The sequence below is a fragment of the Coccinella septempunctata genome, chromosome 9 (genome assembly GCF_907165205.1).
Source record: "Coccinella septempunctata chromosome 9, icCocSept1.1, whole genome shotgun sequence".
Taxonomy (NCBI): Eukaryota; Metazoa; Arthropoda; class Insecta; order Coleoptera; family Coccinellidae; genus Coccinella; species Coccinella septempunctata.
This window is the reverse complement of record NC_058197.1, coordinates 12,542,657-12,554,689: the sequence shown is the minus strand read 5'-3', so window position 1 is coordinate 12,554,689 and position 12,033 is coordinate 12,542,657. Positions and strand designations below refer to the sequence as shown.

At 40.2% G+C, this 12,033-nt stretch overlaps 1 protein-coding gene across 2 annotated transcripts in view; it reads left to right on the top strand.

Annotated features, from left to right (window-relative positions):
* Window positions 1–721: 721 nt before the first annotated feature.
* Window positions 722–12,033, top strand: part of LOC123320510 — a 72,120-nt gene continuing 60,808 nt past the window's right edge. Inside the window, exon 1 of one of the 2 annotated variants that reach the window (XM_044907849.1) lies at window positions 722–999. The gene's annotated coding sequence lies outside the window, so the exon portion shown is untranslated. The remainder of the gene's footprint in view (window positions 1,000–12,033) is intronic. The other variant, XM_044907848.1, reaches the window with a different exon arrangement.

Genomic DNA, 12,033 nt, shown 5'->3' with positions numbered 1-12,033 from the left:
GCACCTGATGTGCATTATTTGTCTTAGATGACGTTGTTGAGTTTTTTCAAGCTGTTTAATATGTTGCCTGTAGGGCGTCCAGCTTTCTCTTCCGTTAAGAAGGGTTGGGAGGACCACTGCTTTGGTTGCATCACAACTATATTCCAAGCAGATGTACTCGCAATAGATATCTGTATTTGGGGAAACTTGAGGAGCTGAATATGTTTTCAATCGGTGGCTGCTCCAAGAACTCCTAATCAGTTCAAGTAACACGCCTATGTCCTATATAAAAAGACCTTCCAGGCATAAACAACTTCCAGTCCATCCTTTACATTCAAGGACCTGGCGACGCTAAGCGCAACGTCATCGAACTCTTCTTCGTGAAAGATCACAACCATCCCGAATCGATATCCTCCCCATCACCCTCATTACCGCCTTTGAGCGCCCGATACTTCTTCGAAAACCGATAGCGTCCATTGTCCACGTCCCGCCACCGGTTTTCCCGGCCCGCCGCGTCGTGCCTGACCCACGCTACAACCGTTATCGATAAAGAGGGCAACCGTTCTTCATCCCCCCCCTACTCCGACGCCTTCTCCCACCCCACTCCCATCTGGCCATTCATCTCCGCTATCTTATGTAACTTCAGACAGGAAACAACAGGTTAGGACAGTGTCGTTCCCACGTTCGGCCGGTTTCGGGAAATTCCGCGCCCGAGTCGATTTTCCCAGGGCCGCCGATTACGCCGACAGCCCTTTCGACGAGCAGTCGAGCGCCGGGAAACGTCGAAAAACGCGCTTTCCGAGTTTTGGCGAGAGGTTCGCGTGTAGCGTGTACTGCGCGTATGGCGGGCTAGCGCTCACTCGCTCGCTTGGTGTTTTGCGGCTGGAAACCTAAGGATTTATCGCTTCTTTTTTGGGTTTCGGCGGAGGTGTGCTGCGGGTTGGTGCTGTTGCTCTGGATTGATTTGCACGCGTCCTGTTGCTGCATGCGGAGGGGCCGTGTGGGAGGTGTCGGGAAAATGTGAGTAGAAATTTTACGATTCCTTGGGGGAAAATTGGGATAATTACTTTCCTTCCCTCTGGGAATATCTCATTCTTAAGAAAATACGTTGTAAAGAAGAAGAAAATGGAGTGATTCTGACTATTCAATATCTGGTCCACGTCCTAAAGGGAACCCGTAGATGCTGCAGTATTCATAATAAACTGCTCGTTGAAAGTTAGGGATGTTGAATCAATTTTGTATCCTCTTCAGGACAACTCAATTTCCTCTCTGGATCTCTTGGGAAAGAATAAAAAGATATCAAACTAATGATGTATTCACAGAGAAAAAATACAATATTTGTAAAAGTGTAAAGGTTCATCAATAACTTCTTGCCATAATCTCTGCATGCTTTCCAGAGCTATTGAGATAATTCTGCTCAATTTTTTAATAAAGTGGCGACGAAAGATCTCAGAGTTGTTGAAGCGTTTCGGGCTTCAAGGCCAAGAGTGCTCGGTTGGATTTAGGTCAGAGGATCTTGAAGGTAATTCTAAGTGTGGAATACTCTGGTTTTCTATAGTAGGAATCATCTGGTGGCATCTACTGAGGAGTGCCATTATCATACAATAGAAGGAAATGTTCTCAAATACCTGCGTGAAATCATACTCCGTTGATAACTTCATCAATATATGTCTGGGAGTCCTGGGACCACTTGATTCTTGGAATTACTGATGTGTCAGTCCTGCCATCGAAGCAATTTCCAACCCAAAACATGATTGTGCCTCCTGGAAAGGGATGGACTTCTTGAACAGTTCGTATACCCATTCGTCATTATACCTGTTTCATTGCCCACTGTAATCTCTGACGCTTGTGTTCGCGAGTGAGTGGAACTCCTAACAAGTGTATCGATGTAAGATCGAGGTCTTCTGAGCATAATCATGCTTAGACGAATGGAAGTACCTGTGGTATCTCGAAATCGTTGACTTGACATTCTGCAAGTGCTGAGAGGCCGCCTTCTCATCGAAAGAGTTAAAAAGACGTACTTCTTCTAGCACTTCAACAGGAACAACAAATGATTAAACTCGATAAAAGCTTGCTTGACTATGACCCAAACATTATCGTCATGTAATTGTATTCTGCACTATAAGGTTAAATATGTATTTAACGAAATTTTTTTTTAATTAAGGTCATTTCCAAAAAAGTTTTCTCACAGCCACTCAAAGGGGATTGTGTGCAATTTTTTTTTATTTACCTTCTCAATTTACACATTGTATAGTGAAAAAATTGTTATCAGCATTCAATCAGTCATCGACAGTCAATTAACAATTATTCATATGTTAACAAGCAGTCAAGATTAGGAGCCTCATGAACAATTCGAACAGAGTGTTTCGCAACTATCAATAAACATATAGAATTAAAGCAAATTGGGTACGACAATCCAAATCCTATTGAAGCACAACCGAAAGCGACATCCATAAATAATCACTATTTCGATGGAAACGTTTGATGCCGATTGAACAGTTCGGCGCCAATTAAATTCCAATTGTTGTGCTTCTACCGGAAAAAAGAAAAACTGTTTGTTCTGGCCAAGGTAGAGCATAGCAATTTACATAGATCCTACTGAGTACTTGAATATATTTTTGCTGAAATTAAAACGATTTGTTCTTGAACCAGCTGAATAGATTAAGATTCATTCATTCATTGCTGTATCCCGTTACCGAGAATAAATCTACAAAAAGACTCAAAAACGAAACTATCGGTGCGATCAAACTTATGGTTTCTTAGGGCTATTTGCGACTGTGTGCCCTCCTGTGACTGAAGATATCCATCCGTGACCTACTGGTCCTTCCATACTCCGGGCATGGATAGTCACCAACCAGATCTGGCCGCCGCTGTATTCTTCTGGAGTCCCATTATAACTGTGGACCAAAGACCTCCACTGTGATCTGTCTAACTCTAGTTGTTCCCAGTTATGATTGGCATTAACTGATTTTAAGGATTGATGTAGTATATCCTTGAACCGCTTGTAATGGACTCCTGGTTTCCGAGCTCCCTCTGTGAATACGCCGTACAGAGCTATTTTGGGGAGTCTTATGTCTTGCATCCTCAGAATGTGGCCGCTCCATCTGAGTCGGGTCCTCGTTACTTGGGTCTCATTTGTTATGAAACTCGTGCGCTGCAAGACTTCTGTATTTGGAACTTTGTTTCATGGAAATCAAATGGCAATGGTCAGAATTACCTTGCTGCAACCATTGTAATATTTTATCGTGCTGAAGAATCTACAGCTACATAGCTATAAGCCTACATAGTCACGTCTGTCTTAGGATTGAGAACTGTTTTGCTTAGATATGAACTTCTTAGACTGACCAATTAAGATCATTTGCATAGTGCATATATGTTTTGGTGTCTTATACTCCGATCTGCAGAATCTGCAAATTACAATTGTGAACATGACCTTGCGATACAGATGATATTTGTACCTGTTGTGGCGAGTGAGTAGCCCCAAAATGTCTTGAAGCTCAGCTCGTTATAACTATAGCAGAAGCTTCTTGTTGCGAAGAGTCTATCAATATTTTTGCTTGTGCTTGTTGAAGTGTTCTTCCAAAGGGTTGCCTCATAGCACAGCTTCCCCTGCTAGACAACCACTAAGCAGAATTTTTTTTCAAGGTCACAGAAGATAAGAAGCTAACACGTCCAGGTATTGATGCCCTCTTCAAAAAAGAGTATAACTGATAGTGCTCTTACTGTTATAGAAAAAGTGCAATCTTCAATTGCAGATTGTGAGTTTTCCTGCCTTAGCTGGGTGAGTGGTACCACCTTACCTCTGTTTTCATTTACTTGATTTTGGTGGACGATATTGAAGTGTCAGATGAAACCACCAAGCTCAGGGCAGATTATTACAGAATTCTTCACATATTTCAACAGGAATCTTCTTCCTTAATCATACCTTGCTGATGTTGGAATGCGAACAATGTGTCAATTAATGGATGAAATTTTCCTGAAAGTTATAAGTTACCTGGAAGAAGAAGAAAAACAAGAACCCCTCAAAGTCACAAATTGAAATTCATCACGGTAAAAGCCGGTGACGATCATAAAACCATCACCCCACTTTCCATCAGAAATCTAATAAATATCTCTTCGGTATCTCCGGCTCAGATTCCTCAACCATGAATATTCAGGCCGTGGATCACGACGTAAAATACGAGAAAACCCGATGCCTCGACGTTATTCCGTAGCCGGTCTACTGAAAGTCATAGAGCGCATGCAAATTTATGCGTTAAACCGGGCCCCGAGGCGCATAGAAATGGGGAAAGCTTGTTATTTTTACGACATTATCCTTATTAAACGGGATCTGAAGATGTTGCGCGTTTGGAAACTCTCATGTAGTGCACGTTTTTCCGCCTCCGAGTGGCCGGAGATGAAAGAGGCCCCGTCGGCCCCCATCCCCCTGGAGGGGTGGCGTTGTTCAATAAGGATCCGCGCCAGCGTTTGTCATCAGTTTTGAAATTGGTTCGCAGCTGCTGAGCAGGGGATAACTGCGTGGGTTACGAATGTGTCTTTCAGTACTAACAGCACGTAACGTCCTTACGTGATTTTATTTACACGCGGCATTCATCGTCGAGGAGGCTATGGAATTTTGACATTTTGTGTTGGAATGTCAAGGGAAAAACGTCAACTGTCAAAGTTTCATAGCCTCCTTGAGGACCAAACGACAAGTGGCAGTTAGCTGAAAAGTAAATGAAAGTGGCGGTAGGCTTGCGTCATGTCAAAGTTTGACTCACTCTTCACCAGGAAATACGAAATTTCGATCCGCAATCGGTGACAAAGGTTGAGGAAACATATGTGGTCGTCTCAAATAATAGCAACAACGAACTTGTTGAAAAACGTCGAAGGTGTAATTTCTCAAAATCTCCTTCATGCTTCATGCTTGATGTACATTTCAAAAAAGGTTCATTCCGTCTTCGAAGTACCTACTAGGGCGACGGTCTCACAAAACCGAGGACGAGAGCATGCATTTACCATGCCTTTTATCCCACGGTGTATACAATCTCTTATGCCACACTAGTTTGTTATTGCATCCACAATATAAGTAGTAAGAGATCCGAAATTCGATTTAATTCCAATGAAATAATCTTTATTTCATAGAATACCTTGGAGGCTAGGGAAATTTGACAGTTGACGTTTCAACACTAACGTCAACTGTCAATATTACACAGTTCACTAAAGGAAAAATCAAAAATTCGCTGTTTCAGGCTGTCCTCGACTATCTTTCAAATCTAGACTTCACCACGAACTGTGAATTTAAACTGAAGAAACTAAAATGACAGGATTTGTGTTTCGGTGTCGAAATTCTTCAGGTGGGTGAAGGTAATACTTGTGTTACCATGTCCTTGTTGGCCACGTGGTTGTTCCGAACTGACATAATGTACCTTGATCTGAGGAATGATTTGTTATTGTTCGCTCGCTCTATACAGGGTGTATTTGAAGATCAGGCGTTTTTTCAACAGAAGGTAGAACTGGTCAAAACGAAGCGTTCCACCAAAAATCATCTATACAAATCTTTCAAATGACAAAATTGAGAAAAAAATTGAAAATGATTACTGTAATAAATCCTAATACGACCCTAGATCGTTTGTTAGCTGCAGAGCAAAGCAGTGGGAAAAAACTGATCTCCTGATTCGACCATGTGGTTTCGTTTAGGACATTGGCGTGGCAATGAAAATGGAAACTTAGGATTGCCGAATTGTTCTCATTATTCTTTAGTAACTAACACGATTTTATGAAATGGCTCATTTCGATACCAACTGACAGAAGAGACTTAGGACACAAGTGTAAAAAATAGAATACTACTTCAAAATCTAACCAATAAATTTCGTCTAAATTATTCACGAATTTTTCCACAATGAGCATCACAATCTTTTTGTTCGAACAGTCCAACAACATAAGCACTTTCAAGAAACTGCCTCGATTTTCTACATTTTTTTTCACTCTTAATTGCACGATACAACAATTATGATTCTCTCAAAAGTGACATGATGCATCTAATCCGGAACTTGGAACTAAACCATTCATTGTCCAGCCATATGTTTATGTTTTGTTTCGTTTTTGCGATGCCGGAGTCACCTATCACAGTTTTCTACTTGAAATTCAATGAAATTTTGTCCAACTTCTAGGGTTTGTATCTCAGCCATCTTAGATATTTTATGTAGAATATTTTTAGTTAAACGACTTATTTTGACGAGTTCTATCTTCTGTCAAAAAAAGCCTCACCTTACACCCGGTATACTTATCTAAAGCAAGTATGTTGTCGTCCTAACACTATACATATCTGGCATCTTGAAACATACAAGATGATATTACGGTTTTTCCGTTTAGACGTCGGTGTTTGCACAGTGAGAGTCCCAACTTTTCGCACCCGTTGACTTGAAAAAGAAAACAAAGGGAAATGTTTGTATTTTTCAGGAGTGGCAGTTTTGTCGTCTGCCCTACCCCAGTAAACAATGAAACTACTTTACGAGATACTGTACTCGTTAGCACTCGAAAGTTTGGATGTTATTCTGAGAGCAGACGGTCTGTTTGCTGTTTGAAAATCCTATTTCGATGAAGGATTTGGATGTAGGCCGTTTGTGTGATAATTCATAGTGTTCTATTTTATTCACTACTTTTTGTTAAGTAGTATCTTCGATCGTTCGTTCTATGAGAGAAGATTAAAGAATCTCATGGCTTGGCCATCTAGACCTACCGATCTTTCGCTCTTTGAGGACTACAACATTTATGCGTTGATAATTGAGAACTACCACGAACCAATAATGAATTCAACTATTTAACCACCAGTATATTCGAAGAATTTGGCTCAGAAAACTCTTACCTTTTTTTGTGTAACAATATATTAGTCACTCATTATTAGATTAATTACTGCGTGTTTCACCACTGGAGATTTTATATCGTTGCCAAATATGACACTCGCCTCAGATAAGTGTGCTATGGTTCATCTGGGCAAAGGAAGAACTGAAGAAACAGGTGAAGACATCGAATTAGAAGGGAAATATCACTTGACACCACGATAATGAAAAAACCTATGAATTACTTTTTACGATACAGAGAGTTGCTCTGGGGACAACAAAAATGAAGGATACCAGCTACAAAAAAAAAATCAAAGTCAGCTGTGATGAAGTCGAATGAATTGGTTATAAAGATGGAGTGATAACAATGAAATTGTATGAGAAGATTTCAATGATAGTGTACACTCTAACAACTTACAGGACATGTTATAATCAGCAGGAAACTATTATGCATATCCTGTCTGCTTGTTATTCAAATTCTCTGCTTCCATCTGAGGGAAATTGATGATGTAAAAATAGTACCATTGCTACCATATGTACCTCTGAATATTGAAGCAGTTGGTGGGAATTATTCAGCTCGCATATATTGGAATTATACTTCTCCAACAACTCGGCAAATGGACAAATAGCTAAATTCCTCAAAGAACTGCTGCAGAAAGCAGTGTTGGTCCCACGAACTGTAAGAGCCGATTGGAGCTCATCGCTTGTAAGGACCCTCAAGGGCAGGATGAAGATCTATGCCAAGAATAAGAGTGAGATTTTTGAGTGAGCATCAAAACAACAACTTGGTTGAGAGAGTGATCCTTCTCTGGGTTTGCCTTTGAAAGGTTTTTCCTTTCAGAAGGTGAAAAAAATTATTGAACATTTCGGCTAGCTCTGCTAGATGGAACAGGTAATAAAGAAAGACATACAATAAAAATTCACATAATGTCGTCCAGTGTACTTCGACACATGTGGCTGACTCAACAAATTTTCCGATATAGTCCACAAAGTGCCAATATATCCATCTATATGCATACAAGGGATATGGAAGTTATAATGCTATTCCCGCAATTTCAATTCCATCTCGATCAATATGACGAAATAGGACTACAAACTACAAGAGAGCGTTATTGTGTTTGCTACTTTCATGGCTGAATTTTCAATTTGGAACCCCGAGAAGGAGGATCAGTTCTTTGTAGTCTTTCACTGTGTTATATCCTGTACCAAACGAATACGTTCTCCATAATGGTATTTTCCCTTGAGGGAAAACTAATTCTAGCATGATGGGAAATATACACCAACACAATATTTACCGACGTATTCTATGTCAATCTAATACATAAATCGTACGGTAGTCACTAAGAACGCCACAAATTTTACAGTAATGTTTGAGTGACATCAAAATAGCTTTTTCAAGATAGTGAAAAAGTTGTGATAGCGTTGAGATTTATAATGATATGAATATCAACAAGTGGTGCAATTCGAATTGAACCAGCCAATTTCCCATCGTCAGGACAACGAAATGAAGAACGTTCCACCGAAGAAGAGCAGATGTTGAGCATTGTTTTGGTCTCATTTGAACTCGTCAGGGCACAGCTCCTTCTCAGATGGAAAACGCTTGGAATTGACGGACCCTAATTAAATACTGTTAGTAGCTTCTGAGTATTATCAAGTAGTACTGGAGCGCCATCTAGTACGAAACGAGACTCGGTTCAATACGCATTTATACTCAATGCTTTTAGCATCAGTCACTTCAATCGAATACATGTGTAATTGAGTGAGTGAAGGTTATACTATTATGTATTATGAAATGGAAGAACAAAACAATTGTGCTCAAAATTCTGCTGGAAAAGTACATAATTGCTTTCGGTTTCTGTATGCCATGGAGTGAACATGCTTTTTAGTGGTTTGGCATCTCACGATATTGAGGAGGCTTCACACTAACTGCATCATTTCAAAATCCACGGGAAAATATGTCCATTTGACATGGACAGGTTTAATAGAGAGGTGCGGAATTTTAAATAACCTTGATGACGTACGCAACAGGTGTGTACTTGCTATGCAATTTATCCCAGTGCATTTAAATTTTTGATGAAATGGAAAATTAATCTCCCTTTGTTCTCCATTTTTCTCGCTCAAACGCGAAGAGAGCACCAAGTGGCGACATCATCTCGGCATCAGCGTTAAATTTTGTTATTCTCTTTCAGGCAACCCCCTCCGTCTTTCTACAGTATGAAAAATTCACGTTTCACCTCATTCCTGAGTGGTCCTTAATTGACATTGCGACGAAACATTGTGACAACGAAATGATATATTATATACCCTTTATGATGTCTGAATAGCTGAATAGTGTGTGTTATCGGGTGGGCGCTCAGCGAACCGTCAAATCGAAAAAGCATCCTTGTCTGATCCTATTACGTTATCTCTGGATATCGATTCTTGGTGACGGTGCGGTATGAAAACGAGCCACCCGAGCTGATATGTCATTCTGATATTTTTCTGCTGAAAATGGGCTACCAGAAATAACAATTTCGGATAGAGTTTTGATAAAACATCTGTTGGAAAAACCTACTTTTAAAAACACCGTATTTTTTTGACTTGTGAATATACAGGGTGCGGCACGGAGGATGGATGGTTTTAAAAAAAATAATAAAAGCGTTAATTTTTACTCAAAAACACATTTATTGACGGAATCAGATTCTCAAGGAAATAGCATTTGAGACAGTCAAGTGTGGAAAATCACATCAGGCATGTGGTGGCCGAAATCGGTGATGCAGTGCTGGAGGCGCTCTTGGAAGTTCGCGTAGACTCTCTCCAACATCGCTCTCTCAACTTGGGCAACTTCCACGCGAATAGCCCTTTTCAATTCGTCCAGAGTTCGGGGCTTGGTCTCGTATACTCTAGCCTTGAGGTGTCCCCATAAGAAAAAATCGCATATGGATAAATCTGGGGACCGGGGAGGCCAATGAACATCGCCAAACCTGGAAATAAGGCGACGAGGGAAGAGAGGGCGAATAACGTCCATTGATGCTCTGGCTGTGTGGGCGGTCGCCCCATCCTGTTGGAACCACACACGTCGGATTGGAACACGTTGCCGTCGTAATTCGGGGATAAAGAAGTTGTTGATCATTTCGACGTACCGCTCTGAGTTCACGGTAACAGCACGACCATTAACGTCTTCGAAGAAGTAAGGGCCAATGATGCGAGTTTGCGATACAGCGCACCAAACCGTAACTTTTGGGCTGTGCAGCGGTCTTTCGTGTAAGTGTTGTGGATTTTCATTAGCCCAATAACGGCAATTCTGCCGGTTAACCATGCCGTTGAGGTGAAAGTGGGCTTCGTCACTCATGAACAAAATGAGGTTCTCATTTTGATCGATCAGTATAAATTATAATATAATAATAAATGCTAGGAACACACGAGTCTAACGGCACCTTCCCCACTTCTCTCGTCCTCAGTGGGGGAAAGTTATGCCCATCTGAAAAACGTCCGCCCTCCGTGCCGCACCTTGTACTTTAACAGTAAATTCTTGAGGTTGATAGAAACACTTTTTTTCTTTACAATTTTTTATACTGAGCTATGCCACCCCTAGAAACCTCACACTGTAGTTTTTCCAAGCATTGATTTCACCATTTCAACCTCTGAAATAAGCTACTATATTAGAGGAACAAGCCTAAACTCACTTTTTTCATTCCATTTGGTAAACGTACCTAGTTTTCTTAATATAATGAATGAGTTACTGCAATTTCGCTGGTGATAAATATTGAATATTGAATTTCTGTTTTTTTTTTATGGTATTTACCGATGGTAAAGAAGAAACTGGAGAATTTTCGTGGAATTTTGTGTTCGGTCAAGATTCATCACATCAAAACTATATTGTCAAAATATAGGAAATACGATGGCAAATTGGCTAGTTCAATTTATCCATATTATTGTATTCATTGTCTCCCCGTTTAGGAGGATATTATTATTGTACCGCTGGCATCATTTCTGCCGTGATCTGAACGTGTTCCCAAACTTCTCAATTCGTCATACGTCTGTTGTTCACAAACACTGAATCAGAGAAAATTTGGGACATATGCTAGTGTATTCGTCTGGGTTTCTATCTGGAGGGGATTTAATCGGACACCGTTTTATACTGAGTAACTGTATAATACTCAGTAGTCGCTGTGTTACTGGTTACTGGTTACTCAGTAGCGCTTGCCAGTATTGAATAGAGGTCCATCAGTTCCAAACGTTTTCCATCGGAGAAAAAGCTATGTTGCTCTGATAAGGTCAAATGAGACCGAAACCATGGTCAGCATCTGCTTTTCTTCGATGGGGCGTACTCCATTTGGGGCCTTGACGATGGCAAATTGGCTAGTTCAATTCAGATCGTAACACTTGTTGATATTCATATCAGCGGGTGGAATTTTTCGAAGGTCAACTTTGGACATGCCTATGTACCAGAAAAATCATAGAATATCTTAAAGTGATACATACAGGGTGTATTTGAAGGTGAGGCTTTTTTTCCACAGAAAGTAGAGCTGATCAAAATGAAACGTTTTACCGAAAATCACCTATACAAAACTTTCAAAATGACAAAGTTGAAAAAAAAATTGAAAATGATTACTGAAATAGATTCGAATACGACCCTAGACCGTCAGCTGAATTATCGTAAAGCAGTGGGAAAAAACTCATTTCCTGATTCGATCATGTAGTTTCGTTTAGGATATTGGCTCGTTGGATATTTACGTGCTAATGAAAATGGAAACTTTGGATTGCCGAATTGTTCTCATCATTTTTTAGTAACTTACACGATTTTATGAAATGGTTCATTTCGATACCAACTGACAGAAGAGACTCAGGACACAAATGTAAAGAATAACATAATACTTCAAAATCTCACCAATCAAATCCGTCTGAATTATTCAGGAATATTTTCACAATGGGCATCACAATCTTCTTGTTCGAACATTCCAATAATCGTCGTAAAAATTGTATGAAATGGGGAAACATCATAGCACTTTTTCAACATAACTAACATAGGCACTTTCAAGAAACTGCCTCGATTTTCTAAATTTTTTTTCACCCTAAATTGCACGATACAACAATTATGATTCTCTCAAAAGTGACCTGATGCATCTAATCCGATGAACTTGGTACTGAACCATTCATTGTCCAGCCATATGTTTATGTTTGTTCGTTTTTGCGATGCCGGAGTCACCTTCCACAGTCCCGTACTTGAAATTCAATGAAATTTTTTCCAACT